This window comes from Pongo pygmaeus, chromosome 7 (genome assembly GCF_028885625.2).
Source record: "Pongo pygmaeus isolate AG05252 chromosome 7, NHGRI_mPonPyg2-v2.0_pri, whole genome shotgun sequence".
In the NCBI taxonomy this organism is placed as follows: domain Eukaryota; kingdom Metazoa; phylum Chordata; class Mammalia; order Primates; family Hominidae; genus Pongo; species Pongo pygmaeus.
This window is the reverse complement of record NC_072380.2, coordinates 100054814-100073312: the sequence shown is the minus strand read 5'-3', so window position 1 is coordinate 100073312 and position 18499 is coordinate 100054814. Positions and strand designations below refer to the sequence as shown.

Genomic DNA, 18499 nt, shown 5'->3' with positions numbered 1-18499 from the left:
GCAGTCTAAGGACTTGGTGCCTTGCGTCCCAGCCACTCCAGCTGTGACTAAAAGGGGCCCAGGTACAGGGGTCCGTGGCTTCAAAGCCTTGGCACGTCTCCGTGGTGTTGAGCCTGCAGGTGAACAGAAGTCAAGAATTGAGGTTTGGGAATCTCCACCTAAATTTCAGAGGATGTGTGGAAATGCCTGGATATCCAGGCAGAATTTTGCTGCAGGGGCTCTTATGGAGAACCTCTGCTAGGGCAGTGTGAAAGGGAAATGTGTGATTGGAGCCCCCACATAGAGTCCCTAATGGGGCACTGCCTAGTGAATCTGTGAGAAGAGGGATACCATCCTTCGCACCCCAGAATGGTAGATCCACTGACAGCTTGTACCATGCTCCTAGAAAAGCCACAAACACTCAACACTGTCCCATGAAAGCAGCTAGGAGGGAGGCTGTACCCTGCAAAGCCACAGAGGCAGATCTGTCCAAGACCATGGGAACCCACCTCTTAAATCAGCGTGACCTGGATGTGGCACATGGAGTCAAAGGGGATCATTTCAGAGCTTTAAGATTTGACTGCATTGCTGAATTTTGGACTTGCATGAGGCCTGTAGCCCCTTTGTTTTGGCCAATTTCTCTGATTTAGAATGGCTGTATTTACCCCAATGTCTGTACTCCCATTGTATCTAGGAAGTAACTAACTCACTTTTGATTTTACAGGCTCATAGGCTGAAGGATCTTGCTTTGTCTTGGATGAGACTTTGGACTGTGGAATTTTGAGTTAATGCTGTAATGAGTTAAGACTTTGGGAGACTGTTGGGAAGACATGATTTGGTTTGAAATGAGAGGACATGAGATTTGCGAGGGGCCGGGGTGGAATGGTATGGTTTGGCTGTGTCTGAACCCAAATCTCATCTTGAATTCCCACATGTTGTGGGAGGGACCTGGTGTGAGGTAATTGAATCATGGGGGAAGGTCTTTTCTGTGCTGTTATCATGATAGTGAATAAGTCTCATGAGATCTGATGGTATTAAAAATGGAGTTTCTCTGCACAAGCTCTCTTTCTGCCTGCTGCTTTCCATGTAAGATGTGACTTACTCCTCCTTACCTTCCACCATAATCATGAGGCCTCCCCAGTCATGTAGAATGTAAGTCCATTAAACTTCTTTCTTTTGTAAATTGCCTAGTCTTGGGTATGCTCTTATCAGCAGCATGAAAATGGAGTAATGCACACTTATATGACTAAGAGATCAAGATTTAATATTTTGACTTAACATGTTCACCAAAATTTTGTTTACAATATTTTCTGCTTTAATTGGATATTCAGTTCAATGAAGCATGGTATATAATATGGAAAAGTTTATCTGCTATACTTGTAATCTAAAACTCTTTTCTTCCTCTTTTATAACTGTTGAATTAACTTCAAAGCTGTATTTCTGAAGTTGCAAATCACATTGACTGACCATGTATGATCTTTCATTACACTGCCAATTACCATCTTTTTCTATTTTTAAGTTTAAAATTGACACTCAATCTTCAGAGATTCCTATTACTTTAGATAATGATTTAATTGTAATATTAAAGCATATATAGATTAAATGCTATGAATAAACCATTTCTCTGGTTAAAATTTTCTCGTATCTTTTGCTGTAACATCTTGGAAGCAATCCATACAGCAATTCTGCACCTAAACCATGACAGCAGTGAAAAGAAAAATATATTATACTTTATTTATTTTTACGTAACATTGGAAAGATTTATTTCCTCATTGGTAATAGCTTTATTTTATTAAAATGGCTTTTCAGTGAATTATTTAATGTATATGTTTTATTCTAATTTAAAAAATTAGAAAATCTATCAGAAATGTCTGTAATAAAGACAAATCAGTTGGTTGTAAAGACATTGACTTATTTCTGAGTTCTCCGTTCTGTTTTGTTGGTCTATGTGTTTTTATACCAGTATCATGCTGTTTTGGTTACTATATCCTTGGAACATATTTTGAAGTCAGAAAGTGTGATGTCTCCAGTTTTTTTCCTTTTGCTAAGGAATTCTTTGGCTATTCAAGCTCTGTTTTGGTTCCATATGAATATTAGGATTTTTTTTTCCTAATTCTGTGATGAATGTCATTGGTATTTTGATAGGGATTGCATTGAATATGTAGATTGCTTTGGGTAGTATGGTCATGCTAATGATATTAATTCTTCTGATTTATGAGCTTAGGATGTCTTTCCATTTGTTTGTGTTCTTTTTTGTTTATTTCATCAGTGTTTTGTAATTTTCCTTGTTGAGGACTTTCACCTTTGTGGTTGAATTTACTCCTATGTCTCCTTTTTGGAGCTATTGCAAATGAGATTGCCTTCTTGATTTCTTTCTCAGCTAGTTCATTATTGGTGCATATAAACACTATGGATATTTTCTGGCTGAGCAGGGTGGCTCATGCCTGTAATCCCAGTAATTTGGGAGGCCGAGGCATGCGGATCATGAGGTCAGGATATCGAGAACATCCTGGCTAAAATGGTGAAAACCCGTCTCTACTAAAAAAAAAAAAATGCAAAAAATTAGCCGGGTGTGGTGGCCGGCACCTGTAGTCCCAGCTGCTCAGGAGGCTGAGGCAGGAGAACGGTGTGAACCCGGGAGGCAGAGCTTGCAGTGAGCCGAGATCGTGCCACTGCACTCCAGCTTGGGTGACAGAGCGAGACTCCGTCTCAAAAACAAAAACAAAAAAACAAAAAACACTATGGATATTTCTAGGTTGATTTTGTATCCTGCAACCCTACCAAATTTATTCATCAGGTCTGAGAGATTTTGGTGGAGTCTTTAGGTTTTTCTAGGTATAAGATCCTGTCATCTGCAAAAGGAACAATCTGATATCCTTTTTTTCTGATTTGGGTGCCTTTTATTTCTTTCTCTTGCCTGATTGCTCTAGCTATGACACGTAATACTATGTCGAATAGGAGTGGTAAAAATGGGCATCCTTGTTTTATTCCACTTCTTAGAGGGAAGTCTCTCAGCTTTTCCCCATTCAATTTGTGGGACTGTTATACACGGCCTTAATTATGTTGAAGTATGTTCTTTCTGTATCTACGTTGTTGAAAGTTTTTATCATAAAGGGACATTGAATTTTATTAAATGCTTTTTCTGCAATTTATTGAGATGATCATATGGTTTTTGTCTTTCATTCTGTTGATATGATGTATCAAATTTATTATCATATGTTGAACTGTCCTTGCATCCCTGGGATAAATCCCAGGAGATCATGGTATATTATCTCTTTGATTTGTTGTTGGATTTGTTTTCCTAGTATTTTGTTGAGAATTTTTGTGTCTATATTTATCAGGGATATTGGCCTGTAGTTTTCTGTTTCTGTTGCATCTTTGTCTGGTTTTAGTATCAGGGTAATTCTAGGCAGATAAAATGAGTTAGGAAGAATTCCTTTTAAATTTTTTTTGGAATAGTTTGAAAAGAATTGGTATTAGTTCTACATTGTAAGTTTGGTAGAATTTGGCAAGTGAAGCCATCTGGTTCTGGGCTTTGATTTTTTGGAGACTTAATTATGGATTCAATGGTATGACTTTTTATAGGTCTGCTCAGGTTTTCTGTTTATTTCTTATTTAATCTTGGTAGGTTGTATGTGTCCAGGAATTTATTATTTTCTCTAGGTTTTCCAGTTTGTCAGTGTATAGTTGTTCATAATTGTCTCTGATGATATTTTATATTTCTGTGGTATCAGTGTTATGTCTCTTTCATTTCAGATTTTATTAAATAGGGTCTTCTCTCTTCTTGGTGAGTCCTGCTAGTGGTGTATTGCTTTTATTTTTTCAAAAAATCAATGTTTCATTTCACTAATCTTTGTATTTTTTAAAGTCACTATTGCATTTAATTCTGCTCTGATTTTTATTATTTCTTTCCTTCTACTAATTTTGAGCTTGTTTTTTTCTTGCTTTTCTAGTTTCTTGAGGTGTATGATTAGATTGTTTATTTGAAATCTTTCTACTTTTTGCATATAGTTGTTTACTGCTATAAACTTTCCTCTTAGTACTGCTTTTGATGTATCCCATAGGTTTTGCTGTGTCATGTTTTGATTTTCAAGTATTTCCAGATTTTTTAAATTCTTCTTTCATTTCTTCCTTGACCCAATGGTCACTCAGGAGCATGTTGTTTAATTTCCATTTATTTGTACAGCTTCCCAAGTTTCTTTTGTTATTGTTTTCCAGTTTTATTCCATTGTAGTCTGAGAAGATACTTAATAGATTTCAATATTTTAAAATGTCAGGAATTGTTTGGTGTCCTAATGTAGTCATTCTGGAGAATGTTCCATGTGTTGATTAGAAAAATGTATATTCTGTAGCTGTTAGAGGAAATGCTTTCTAATTGTCTATTAGGTCCATTTGATATAAAATGCAGTTAAAAGCCCATGTTTCTGTGTTAATTTTATGTCTAAATGATCTGTCTAATGCTGAAATTTGGCTTGTTGAGCTTCCCAAGTATTTTTGTATTGGAGTCCATCTCTTCCTTTAGATCTAATAACATTTGCTTTCTATATGTGGATGTTCCATTGTTGGGTGAATATATGTTAGAATTATTATATACTTCTCCTGTACTGATCTCTTTATCATTATATAGTAACTTTCTTTCCTCTTTTTACTGTTTCTGACTTAAAGTCTGTTTTATCTGTTACAAGTATAGCTACTTCTGCTTGCTTTTATTTTCTGTTTGCATGGAATATCTTTTTTCACATCTTGACTTCCAGTTTATACGTCTTTACTGATGAGATGAATTTCTTGTTGGTAGCATATAGTTGTTCATTTTGGTTCAATCCATTCAACCAGTCCATATCTTTTAAGTGGAAAATTTAATCCATTTACATTTAAGTTTATTATTGATATATGAGAGCTTATTCCTGTTGTTTTGTTAATTCATTTTTGTATGTTTTAGATATCCTTTGTTCCTTTATTTTTCTGTTTTTGTTTATAATTGTAGTTTTGTGATTCTCTGTGGTGGTAGCATTTGAGTTCTTTCTTTTCCTTATTTGTGTGTTTGTTCTACCAATGAGTATCATACTTCCACGCATTTTCTTGGTGGTAGATTTTTGTTCTTCCACTTCCAGGTTTAGGACTCTCTTAAGCATTTCTTGTATGGCCAGTGTAGAGATAATGAATTCCCTCGGCTTTTGCTTGTCTGAGAAAGACTTTATTTCTCCTTAATTTATGAAGGATGACTTCATAAATTTATGAATGGTGTAGTACCCTTGAAGGGTGGTTTTTGTTGTTTTTGTTTTTGTTTTTCCCCTTTTAGCACTTTGAATATATCTTCCAATTCCTCCCTGACTTGTAAGTTTTCTGCTGAGAAATCTATTGTTAATCTGATGAAGATTCCCTTATAAATGTCTAGCTGTTTTCTCTTGCTGTTTTTAGAATTCTCTCTTTGTCTTTGACTTTTAACAGCTTGACTATAATATCCCTTGAAGAAGACCTTTTGAATTGAATATTTTTGGGGATCTCTGATCTTCCTGTATCCAGATGCTAGACTGGTAAGGTTTTTGGCTATTATTTCACTAAATATGTTTTCTATCCCTTTGGTTTTCACTTTGCCTTTTGGGACATGGAAAATTAAAATATTTGGTCACTTTATTGTGTCCCATATGCTATGTAGACTTTGTTCATTCTTATTTATTTTATTTTTTAAAACTTTTGTTTGACTAAATTGTGTCACCTATTTGCATTTATGAAATTCTTCTGCTTGATTTAATATATTGTGGAATATTTTGAGTGCATTTTTTATTTCATTCCATAAATCCTTCATTTACAGAATTTCTGTTTGAATCTTTCTCATGAATTCTATCTACCTGATGAATTTCTCATTCATATCCTGAATTGGTGTTCTGACTTCTTTGTATTGTTTGCTTTTGTGCTTTTGCATCCCACTGAGATTTTTAAAAAATCATTATTTTGAATTCTTTTCTTGAGACTTTATAAAGTTCTGTTTCACTGGAATCTGTTGCTGGAGAATTATTGTGTTCCTTTGGAAATGTAATATTTTCTTGTTTTTTCATTTCTTGTGTCCTTACATTGATATCTGTGCATCTGGTATAATAGTCACTTCTTCCATTTTTAAAAAAAAAATGTTTTAATATGAGAGGACTTTTTCTTGAAGATGTATCTATGGTGTTGGCTGGGTAGGGCACTTTGGCTTTGAGTCTGATTACGTACAGTAGTGTAATCTGTGTACAATTTCTTTGGCTATAAACAGTGTCAGTCATATCTGTGATTTCCTCAGGGGCTTAGGGTATGTTGGTTGGTGGAGGTTGTGGTGAGATTTTGCTGGCAATGAAGATGCCAGGTGGCCCAGTCCTCAAGCCCCAGTGGTGTTAGTGTAAGCTGAACATGACTGTCCTTGGGCCCCAGAGTGTTGTATACTGGCATCAGTGTTAGTGAGTCCAGGCAAGCCTATTCTTGGGCTTCTAGGATTCTTGCTCAGGTGCCATTAGTGGTAGCAGTGAGCCAGTTAAGAGAGTGTGTTCTTGAGTCCCTGGCAAGCAGGTGTGGCTTGGGCAATGGCAATGGCAGTGGCAGGGCAACCTTCTGGCTCCCAAGTGGTATGCACTGGTGTTGTTAGTGGTTGCAATGGGCTGGTCAGGTCAGTCACTAGGCCAGCAGATGGTGTGTGCTGCTTAGTGCCAGTTGTGGTGGTAGTGGTAGGTTGGGTGGGCCTGACCTCAGGTACCCAGGAGGAGTTCTTAGGTGCCAATGGTAGTGGATGGGGCTGGGTGATACCCATATCCCTGATGGCATTCTTGGACACTGGGAGGGGCAGAGCTGGACTGGGCAGACCTGTCTTCAGGGTCACTGGTGGTGTGTGCAGGCACTGGCTATGGTAGTCAGGGGCAGGGTGATCCCAGGATGCAGGTGGAATATTTGAGTGGAGATAGCAGCAGCTGCATTGCAGACTTATCACTGGGGAGGGCAGGGTTACATTTAGTGGCGGCAGCCATAAGTAGGTGGCTGGAGAGCATGTACTTTGGCCTCAAGTGGCAGCTGTTGGCAATATAACCTATCCTCAGAGGGCTTATAGCTGTTAAGTGGTTCTGATACTGGGGGCAGCAAGGTCACTGCCAGTGGTTTGCACTTGGGCCCTTGTTGTGGCAGCCATCAATGCTAGTGACTGTGAACTGGTAAGTCTTTTCTTAGGGCATGTGAAAATGTGTAGCTGTTCTGCTGGGGCCAGTGGGGTTGCTGCCAGTGCTCATACTTTGGCCCTGGCAGCAGCAGCCAGGTGTGGCAGTGGCGTGGATGGGGATGTCAGTGGAGCTCCAGAAATGTGGGGATGCAAGGGCTGTTTGGCCCCAGAGTAGAATGGAGTTTGGTGGAGGTTTGGTTCTCATAATGGCACCATGCTGTAGCTGCTTAGGACTTGCAGGGTATATGGAACCCAGCCTGAGCTTTCTTTCTAAAGCAATTCTATTGTGTGGTCTCCAGGCAGCTTCTTATGTTAGTCTCAGGGTCCTTGAGTGTTGGCTAGGAGTGAAGGAGTTCATTGTGGGAATGTGGACTGCTGAAGGTCTCTTATATATTCTTTTTTCTGCATTGGGGAGCCTCTCCGTGTTCCTAGTGGATCCAGGCCAGCAGGCTGCCTTGCTTTCCCCCACTTCCTTGCTTTAGGTGTTTCCTGTCACTTCTCTGTTGAATGCCAGTGTTTTCTCTTAGATGATCTTTTCAAAGTGTGATTATTTACTCTCTATTTTTGTTTGTCTTTGTGGAGGATTCTTCTAGTCAGCCATCTTGAAGCCTCTCCAATTTTCTGATTTTAGATTCAGTTGAGGTGCAGTACTTCTAAATATCATATTTAGGATGGCCTTTGCTTATTTAATTGTAGAAAATTTATTTTATGTAAGGCTTTTCTATTATTTCTTGAGTTTTAGGACAACATCTAAATAATGTCTAATATTCAATAGTTAATATCTAATACAAACATATCCTTTTTGAGGACCACATAACAAATATTATATACAAAAGGAATTATGGAGAATATAATAGTTACTCTATAAAGGAATTAAAAAGGAGTGTGTTTTAAGTAATATAGCTATGAAAGTATAGAACAGTTGGCTAGCTGCATGGAGGAAATGAAATGACAAGAACAGGAAAAGATGCTGCCAGGAAGTGGACAATTGTGTCATATTCAACAGAATAATATGACCTTTGGTTGCCCTTCATTCTAATCTAGAGTCCAAAAGATCAAGTTATTTTCAAGAGGAAATACATTTTGATAAAAATTAATGAAGACTTTAGACAATGACGTACTCATTTTTTAAAAATTGAATTATCTATATTTTTATTTATCTAATTGTTTTACTTCCCTGATGTGAAACCATATTTAGAAAATATATGTCCCATTGCACTGGTAATCTCTCCAGTGCGTTACTATCTCTGGGATTGATCAGTCCTGCAGTCATGAGCATGTAAATCTTGAACAATCGTTGCTGACAACCTCTTCCTGCAAGTCTACATGATTTTCAAATGGAAATAACTTAAACATAAACATTCACTTTTTTTAGAATGTTGAAAATATAAACTTCTTTATTAACTGAAATGGAAATATATTCATTGTCTAAATGGATCAGAGAAAAAGATTATTTTTAACGTTTTTTGTTTGCTTTGAATTCTTTTTGTTAAATAATCTGTTGGATACCATTAAATCGTGATCTCTGTGATAGATTTTTTTTTGAAAACTAACATTGGTTATCATTTATTAATTCATTCAACAACTTTTTAAAAAATCACTTGATGTGGACTGATTATACACAGATCAATCATCCATTGTCATGATTTTATTTGAATCTAGACCCCACAAGTTCAGACAAACATAGAAACAAATAATTATGAAATAGTATGAACAGTTCCGGAGAACATATGCGTAGCATGGAAGGTACTAATTGAGCCCAGGAAGCAGTTACTCCATCTGCCCCTGGATAATTGAAAAGAGCTTCACAGAGGAGTAGAAACTGAAGCTGAGACTGAAATAATACACATTTTCCAGATGTGCATTTAGTGAAGTGAGTTCTAGTCCTTTAGATTTATTTTCAAACTGAAGGTGTCCTTTGGATTTTCTCTTGTCATTTTACTAGTACAGACAGCACAATTGACTCCCTGAGGGGTGAAGTCGAATAAAATCTCTTACAGAAGGTAAAGGAAGAGGGTCTATGGGTATGTGTAATGAAGACTTCCAGTTGATCAGATTCTTTTCAGTGTTTTAACTACAGTTTCAGATTTCCCTGTGTTAGAACACAGATGAAGATTTTTTTCATCATCTCAGTTCTGTTTTAAATATAACGATAGACAAGTTAGTGATGTTACACTGTTTCTGTCATGCGCCTTCTCCTATTTCTATTTGAGATATGTACTTAGTAAATGTAGAAGTAATTTATTTTAATAGAAACTCTGAATGTACTAAAAGTGAGATTTATTGAGCAAGTAGTTCAGGCATCAAGTGTTCAACCAATTATTTGAGCCACCTGCCATTAATTTGATGGACAATATTGGGACATGAGGGTAATAGAGAAAACGTTAGTGTTCTCCTGAAAATATGATGGTGTCACCACCGTCTACAGTGGAAGAGGGAAAAATTCAGTTTATAGTCTAGGGAAGAAAAGCTTTCTAATATTAGGCTTCAAAATTTAATTTTCTTTTCTTCAGATCATAGAGAAAATCAGGATCTCCTAGGAAAATTGGAGATCAGAAATTGAAGACAGAAAGGTCAGATCAGAGATACAGGGAGACAGAATTTTGTCAACCAGAGCCACTTCTCTGTACACTGTAATGAAGAAAACCAAAGCTGACTGTAGGTATAAGTCGCTTCTTAAAGACATATCAGTGTAAACAAAAACAGTGGCAAAACTAGGAAGACTGAAGGAGAAGGGTAGGAAGCTATAGTTAAAAACATTCTGTTGATTTTCCTAAATTCTTATATTGGAAAGATATTATGGTCTGTAAGTCTATAATTACTTCTTAAGTATCTTCTGTGCATTTTTAAATGATTAGTAACACCATAAATGTATTCCTATTTTTCTTCAAATTCTCCGTTAAATTTTCAACAAAATATCCAAAATTAGTATTTAATCATAACAGGTACTGAAAAATGTGCACAAATCACAAATGAAGAGTTCAATGAATTTTCACAAAATGAACATACCTTTGTAACTTGCATCCAGGTCAAGAAATAGAGCATTAATAGTACCTTGGAAACCTCCGTCATATGCCTTTCAAATCACTACCCGCTTTCCCAAGATTAACTGTTATAATGATTCTAACATCATAGATTAGTTTTGCATGTATGTGAATTTGAGATAAATCAAATCATATAGTATATATGCTTTTGCATCTGACTTTTTTTGCTTAATGCTATGTTTGTGAGATTCATCCATGTTTTGATATGTATGTTTGCATTGTCTTTTTAGCTTCATTAACTTCCAGAAAATATGCCTTATCCCTTTTAGAACTGAATTGCAGTAAAAAATAGGAGCCTCTCTTTCCTCGCATTTTATAAAGTCATCAGTTTAAAAATAAAAATAAAAAGAGATAAGTAAAGACTTGAGATGTCAGACTGTCTTGAAGATAAAATACTACTATTAATTATAATAGGTTCATTAATATTTAAAAAGGACTGTGTTTACCTGTTTTTGTACTTTTAATACATTAAGCTTTTTATACATATCAATTTTCTCTTTTTTTTAGGAATTCTTATATGTGAGACAGTCATCACTTAAGCAAATCTTTCACTAATTATTTTATCTCAGCTTTAACTAACAATAGCTGTTATGCTCTGAAAGAGTAAAACATTAGGTAGTTTTAATCTCTCGGACATTTTTGAGAATTAAATCTGTAATTTAATCTGGATCAGTTTTGAGTTTAATATCCTGGACAGGTTTGAGACCCATTATAAACTTGCATGAGTTTTGGTATCCTTAGCCCAGGAAAAGAATCACTCTTACTGCAACTGGGCAAAATGGTAAGCTCTGTACCAAATTGATGAAAAGCTTACCAAGTCCTCAAGAAGGCAATAAAATTTCTCAACGCTAATGGTTTAAAGGTCATCAAAGCACTTAAATGCTCAGAAATAGTAGTTCTCACTATCTCCAAATCCACTGGAATTTGATAGCTCACATAAATAAAACTGATGAACAATATTCTTTGTCACTGTAGGCTCTATTGGGCCATAGAATAGAAAATGATGGAAATTTGCTTAAAAGAATGTGAGGATACTTCTCAGAGACCAAATCCCAAATCTAATAAATAGTGTTTGGAAGTAATTATTGATGGTATTGGAAGTAGTGTTAGTATTTAAAATGGTAAGTTGCATATGATATTTATGACATTATCAAAATGTGATAAATTTGTTTTTGCAAGGCGAAGTCATAAACACTAAGAAAAATATGAATATCGATTTCATTATAGAAATTCAGATTGCCTAATTATTAAATACAGAGCATTCTTTTTCTTTTGTGATAATGTTAAAAGAGGAAAATCCTAAAGTTACAATAAACTTAGTAAATCCTAAATAATGGTGTGGAGAAACTAGTGTATATCCATATTTGTACTGCTTTTGCTAGGTGCAAATTGTATTGGCAGTGTTTCAAATTAGAGATGGAGAGGAAAACTTATTTTCTTTAGGTCACTTACACAGATTTTGAGCATAGTCACATTTTGCAATAGAATCTAAGTATTAAAATCCGTGTCAGTCTTAAATAAATTTTTACAGATCGGAGGCATGAAGTTAGAGTGGTGGAAGAGAGTTGTGGTGGGTGAATGTTTACTATGATAGCATTTTACTGATCCTATAAATATCCCATCAAGAGATGAGATATTGTTAATGCAGTATGATTTCTAAGCATCCTTCCTCAATGACATAGTTTAAACTATACAGAACCTTATAAACAAAAATAATTATATTAAAGGAAATTCTTTTCTGAACTTTAAATATTGGAGATAAATACTTATAAAATTAAGTAGAGATTAGAGAGTGTTTCAGTTAGGAAAGTGACAAGAAGCATTATAATTGGCTTTAAACGAATAAAATATAAATACAAGAGGCTATTCAAGAGACTACTTTAATTCCTGAATCTATAGCCAATTAAAGAAAGAAAAAGATATAAACACAACGTTGAGGTTTGCCTAAGTAGTGATTGATAACTTTCCAAATTTACTCAAGAAGTATTTGTAAAATGAGTTTATTAAATGTAGTTAAATCTAAGCTGAATTATACATATTTACTTGTCTATTTCATTTATTGATTCATTTATTCTTTCAAAAAATTGTATACTCACTATATGCTAGACACTGCTCTCGGTACTGAAGAAGCTCTTTTTCTACTTTAAAAATAACTAAACAAGAGAGAATAAATGTAAAATATAATTTTATGTAGTTGTTATAATATCTGTAATCTTAAAAAGTGGGAATGGACAGGGTGATATTATCTGTGTATGTGCTTATCCCAGCCTCAACTCTAGGGGCAGTTAGTTGCTGAAGCTGAAAAATTACACTCCAGGAATTGTCAGAAAGGCAGAAAGACCAACTGTACAGGCAATTACTAACAGGGGTTTGTTAATGGCACCTTCATAAACACTTCACATTTGGTAATGACCATGATGGATTCTTACTTATGGGCTCTTATGAATGAAATTGGATAGTCAAAATGTATGGACTGGCTAAAATATTTTAGAGACACACATACATTGATATATTTTGGATATAGCCTTGTGATATACATTTCCAAGAATCATGGATATATAAGGAATCTTTAAGAAAGATTAAATTACTTACTGACTTTATGCTGTCTTCTCCCTATTACTATGAATTTTGTAGCTACTGAAACTTAGCAGAAGAGAACCTCAAAGTTCTTCTTTATCCATTGCTATTTCCCTATTGTTCTCCACTCCCAAAGAATAACTGTGATTTGGTAAGACTTAAAGTCGTTATTGGCTACTCTGCTAATGATTGCAGGTTGCTGAGGGAGTTTCAACATTATAAATGGTCCTTACGGGGTTTCTCATTTTTACTGAGTAAATTCTGCTGAAGGAGAACTGTCCATTCGTTTCTCTTTATCTTACTGGCCTTTGGGAAGTCGAGGTCAGGCAGCCTGGAGGAACTCCTGTCTAGGCACTGGGGAAATGTTAGTCCTGTATTTAGTGCTTCCCTTTGCTTTAGTACTTTCCCTCAGGTGGCTGCTCTTAGATGTCCGCAGAGATCTAAGACTTTGGTTTCACATTTAGGATTTGGTGTAAAAACAAAGACAGAGTCATTTGCTCTGCTTTGAGTCTTGGCCTTTCAGGCCTACTTATAAGGAAAGAGGTTCTACAGGGGATTTGACTTTTTGAAACCAATACCCTTGGTAGTTAATAAAGAGTATTTTGCCTTATTACTTGTTAGTATATAATCTCTGACACACTGAGGTGAGGAATCACTTGAGCAAGGGATTCAGATATTTCTGTTTCCTTTGAGTAATTTTATTTTAAACAATTATCACCCTTTAATTGTAGCCCCATATGCTCAAGAGTAATTACTAGAAATAAAAAATTATTTCCTCCTCTACAGAAATGTGTAGTTTAGTTGTGTTACTAACTAAATAAACAGGCTGGGTACAGTAGCTCACACCTGTAATCCCAGTGCTTTGGGAGACCGAGGTGGGAGGAATGGTTGAGGCCAGGAGTTTGAGACCAGCCTGGGCAACATAGCAAGACTAGCCTCTACAAATAATAAGACAAAAGCCATGTGTGATGGCTTGCTCCTGTGGTCCTAAGCTCCTTGGGAGGCTGAGGTGGGAGGATTGCTTGAGCCAGGAGGTCAAGGGCTGCAGTGAGCTTAAGATCATGGCACTGTACTCCACAAGGGACAGAGTGAGACCCTGTTTTAAAAAAAAATAGAAAGAAAAAAAAAGACAGATGCTGAGACACTTATGAACAAATGTGAGACAATAAATTAAATGTGTGTACGTGTGTGTGTGTGTGTATACTAAGTATGGGGTGTATACAGTAGCACTTGCCACATGGTAAGCTTTTAACAAATATTTGTGTGATAAAAGCATGAATTCATAATCAATGTGTTACAAGATATTCTCTTAAAATACCAAAATATAATTAAAAACAAAGAAGAATCCCAAAGTGTAAAGTAATTGATCAAAAATATTTGCTGTTACTGTCCCCAGAATCAACGAGCATAAGGATAATGCAAAAGGAGACAACGTATTAATTCATCTCTAAACATTTTTCTTGTTTTCTAGGTTTTGAGTATCTGTTTTATCAATCTTGTGTGTGTGTCACTGTTTTCTAATCAATTATCTTACCATGCTAGTGGCTGAAGCACAATTGAAATCAAATATTTTTTTAGTACTTAAATGTTAAAATATTTCCCCTATTTGGGTTCCCTCTTAATTATGAAGGCATTTGTAATTTCTTCTCTCCAGATTTAGGATTAGTCGAAGCGTGAATGACAGGAGATATTTTCTTTTTTTTTTTTTTTTTTTTTTTTTTTTTAGTTTTTCTTTTTTATTTTTTTTCTTTATTTTTTATTATTATTATTATTATTATTATTATTATTATACTTTAGGCTCTATGGTACATGTGCGCAACGTGCAGGTAAGTTACATATGTATACATGTGCCATGCTGGTGCGGCATAGGTGAGAATTGAACCATCTCCCAAAGTAGAAAATCATGAAGTAATTAATGCATTGAAATTAACATTGTTTTAGAGTGCTTCAGTTATAAATGAACAAATAAAAGACATAACCTTGCAAGCTAAAAAATTTTTTACAGGAAAAGATCCTTAATGTTTCACTATTTAAATTTAAGACATACTAGTATATTCATTACAAAAATTATCGAAAGGCCATTTAGCTATTTATGGATAACAACCTTTATTGAAAATATCTCCTGCACGAGTTGGTGCAGGATTTTCTACTTTGGGAGATGGTTTAAAGATCAACGATTAGTAGGTGGGGTATGGTGGTATGCACTTGTAGTCCCAGTTACTTGAAAGGCTGAAGTGGGAGGATTGCTTGAGCACAGGATTTTGAATCCAGCCTGGGTAACATAGTGAGACACCCGTCTCTAAAAAAATGTTTTTAAACACCCAAACCAGCAATTATTAATGTTTATTTACTGTGTATATCCAACTATGTAAATTAAGAGGGAAATCTAAATGAATGATCTTAAAATTTATTTTTTTAACACAGCATTGAAGAAAAATTAACAAACATTGAACATTCTCTATATTACAGGCACCCCTGCTAGAATCTAGGAATTCAGAAAGAAAAGGACTGTCCTCTGTGCTTCAGGAATATTCACACAAGTGAGTTAAATATTTTTCTAGATTTAGAAAAATTATGTTAAAATAAACTTGAATTATATTTGTTTGGTTTTGTGGGGACCAAAGGCCAAAAGCTTGTTTTGAAAACACACTTAAAACGGATGAATGATTTTTTTATCAACTTACAGAAGTTCTGTTTGCTATGTTGAAATGAGTAGCACTTTTTTTGTCTCAGAGAATTTCTTTGTTTCAAAATTCTCACATGTTCTTTTATAAGCTGTCCTTTACTGAAACTAAAGAAAACAAAAGAATAAAAAAGAAGCCTTACATGAAACTATTGTACAGCATTGTGCAAATAGAGAACTTATTACAGTAGATTATTTAGACACAGCTCAGGCCCTATTATGTGTAATTTGAAACATTACGTAACTATAATAGGCATATCTCAAATGTTTATAAGTAAAAATTACTATGTGGGATGATGATGAATAAATAGAAATGTAATCAAACCGTGATCTTTGCTTTGGAAATGTTTTTTTCTTGACAATGTCATGTACTCAGATTTTAGAGTCTAACTCAAATTGCATTTTTATTTCTGGCTAACATCCCTTACAGCCCTGTAGCAATTACAGAGTAGATCATCCAGAGTAAAAGCAAAAAGGAGAGATGAAGTTAAAGGGCTTCCTGCTACATTTACTTGGCATGAAATTTCATATCAACACTCAGAGGTAGATGTGGGCACTAATCACTTCATCTTAGGGACTTTTCCTCAGCTCCTCAGAAACTGAATGTGTTAAGCATATAGCACAACCAGAACAGCTCCATGCAGGCTCACTTGTTCATTCGTTAATAATTTATTTATTACCAATATGTAATAAACACCCTTTTCTTATTGGTCAGACCACTTCCAGGATAATTTATATGATTGTGTGAGCATTGCCTTTATTTGTGGTTTCTGGGGGAACCTTATCAAATTATCCCATTCTACTTAATTTCCTTATTGGTGATCCGTATGAAAGTGTGTCCTATCTTGACCTTGGAATTTTCCCTCTCAGATTTTAAATATACAAATGGGCAATGAATTCTGTTTTTCAGAGGAGACACAATAAAGTACATTTATATTCTCCATATTGCAGGATATTATTTTGGTATATGCTGAGCCAGATTATCTCAAGGCCTATGTTATCAATAGGTGGGTATCTTTATTCTCTGAAGGCCTTGTTTTAAAGAGGTACCTTAAAGCTGTTTTGATTTTCAGTACGAAGGGTCAATTGAATATTGCCCAAATTAAATGTAAAAAAGAAGAGAAGGAGACAAGCATTATTTGACTATCTGCTACTATTAGTTCATTAGTTCAATTCTCAAGACAACTTTTTAAAAATGTTATGTGTTATTTAATACTTTTGAGGTGAGGTCTTGCTATGCTGTTCAAGCTGGTCTTGAACTCCTATAAACAATTTTTTGAAGTATAAACAATTATCCTCATTTTATTGATAAGGAAATTAAAAATTAGGTCATCTATAGGTCAGATTATAACTAACATTGCCATGGAGATAGCATTCAAATCCAGTACCCTATCATGTTATATCTTTTGCCCTGAGTTAAATATCAATTGGAAAATGCATTGGATATCTAGAATTTCTCCTTGCTTATTGGATTTTTTTTTTTCACAGAAAAACAACTTCTGAGACTACATATCACAGTGATTTTAAAATGACTTAATTACATTGTCTAGTTGCAATCACAGAGAATTGGCTGGTGGTGCTTTCTGCCTTTAAATAATCATGTCTATTAATATTGCTGAGTGGGTTTTTCTCTTTCTGTAAACTAGGTTTAGGAATAAAATCTGATTGATTTTCAAACCAAACCATGGTTTTCATTGGAAAGGTACTACCCTACCTACTACCAAAGGTACTACGCTACCTACCCTTTGGTAATAGGTATAGTACCTTACCAATGAACCCATACCATCTGTTGTATCCCATACTTCAGAATGACTGTATTTGGATGTACAGTCTTTAAAGAGGTAATTAAGTTAAAATAAGGTCATTAAGGTGAGCCCAAATCCAATATGACTGGTGTCCTTATAAGAGGAAAACATTAGGACAGAGACACATTTAGAGGGAAGACCATGTGAAGACATAGTGGGAAGGTCGCCATTTGGAAGTCAGGGAGAGAGGCTCAGAAGAAACCTACCCTGCCAATTCCTTGATTTCTGACATCTAGCCTCCAGAATTTTAAGAAAATAAATTCCTGTTGTTTAAGCCACACTGTCTGTGGTACTTTGTTATCTTTATTAGGGGAGCCCTACCAAATTAATATACCATTTTATTTGATACTGTAGGAACTGAGATTTTCTGGCTCACATTTTCAAGTAGTCCTGCTTGGGAATCATTTATGAGATTTAGAAATCATCTATATTAAGATGTGGAAAGAGAAATATAATTAGTCATCCAACATATTAAATTAATTTCAGTAGTTGTATTTGTAATGGGGTATTAAATAAACACCCTGAATGTGATACGAATATTTAGGGTCTCTCTATCATTAGGTTGCATGGATGATAACCAATCTGTGTATTATGTTGTTGTTGTTGTTGTTTTTTTGAGATGGAGTCTCACTCTGTTGCCCAGGCTGGAGTGCAGTGGCAGGGTCTGAGCTCACTGCAACCTCTGCCTCCTGGGTTTAAGCGATTCTTCTGCCTCAGCTTCCTGAGTAGCTGGGACTACAGGTGTGTGCCACCATGCCCAGCTAAGTTTTCTAGTTTTAGTAGTGACAGGGTTTCACCATATTGGCCAGGCTGGTCTGGAACTCCTGACCTCGTGATCCACGTTCCTTGGCCTCCCAAAGTGCTGGGATTACAGGCGTGAGCCACTGCACTTGGCCCTGTGTACTATATTGTTAACAGCATAAAGTAATAATTAATGATAAGCCTGACATTATTTGACTATTGTTTGTCAAATATCTATAAGATTTTATTTGAAGATAGTGAAAAAGATGCTTTCACTCTAAGATACCTCACCACCTGGCCCGCCAACATGTTTAACATCACTGGGCTTATCACTTCTTTGCTACAGACTACTAAAGAGTTTTGTTAATATGCAAATTTTTCATCTAAGTAAAGCAACAAATTAGGTTTGAATTATTCATTAATATTGTTATACAAATTAGTTTAATAGATGATATAGCAAATTACTTAGCCTGTCCTTGCAGCCAGTGGA

General features: G+C 35.4%; 1 long non-coding RNA gene across 2 annotated transcripts in view; it reads left to right on the top strand.

The window, feature by feature from the left end:
• Nucleotides 1-18499, top strand: part of LOC134740118 (uncharacterized) — a 54633-nt gene that overhangs the window by 20177 nt on the left and 15957 nt on the right. For both annotated transcript variants that reach the window (XR_010127355.1, XR_010127356.1), the window contains one exon: nt 15250-15320. This is a non-coding gene — a long non-coding RNA (uncharacterized LOC134740118). The remainder of the gene's footprint in view (nt 1-15249; nt 15321-18499) is intronic.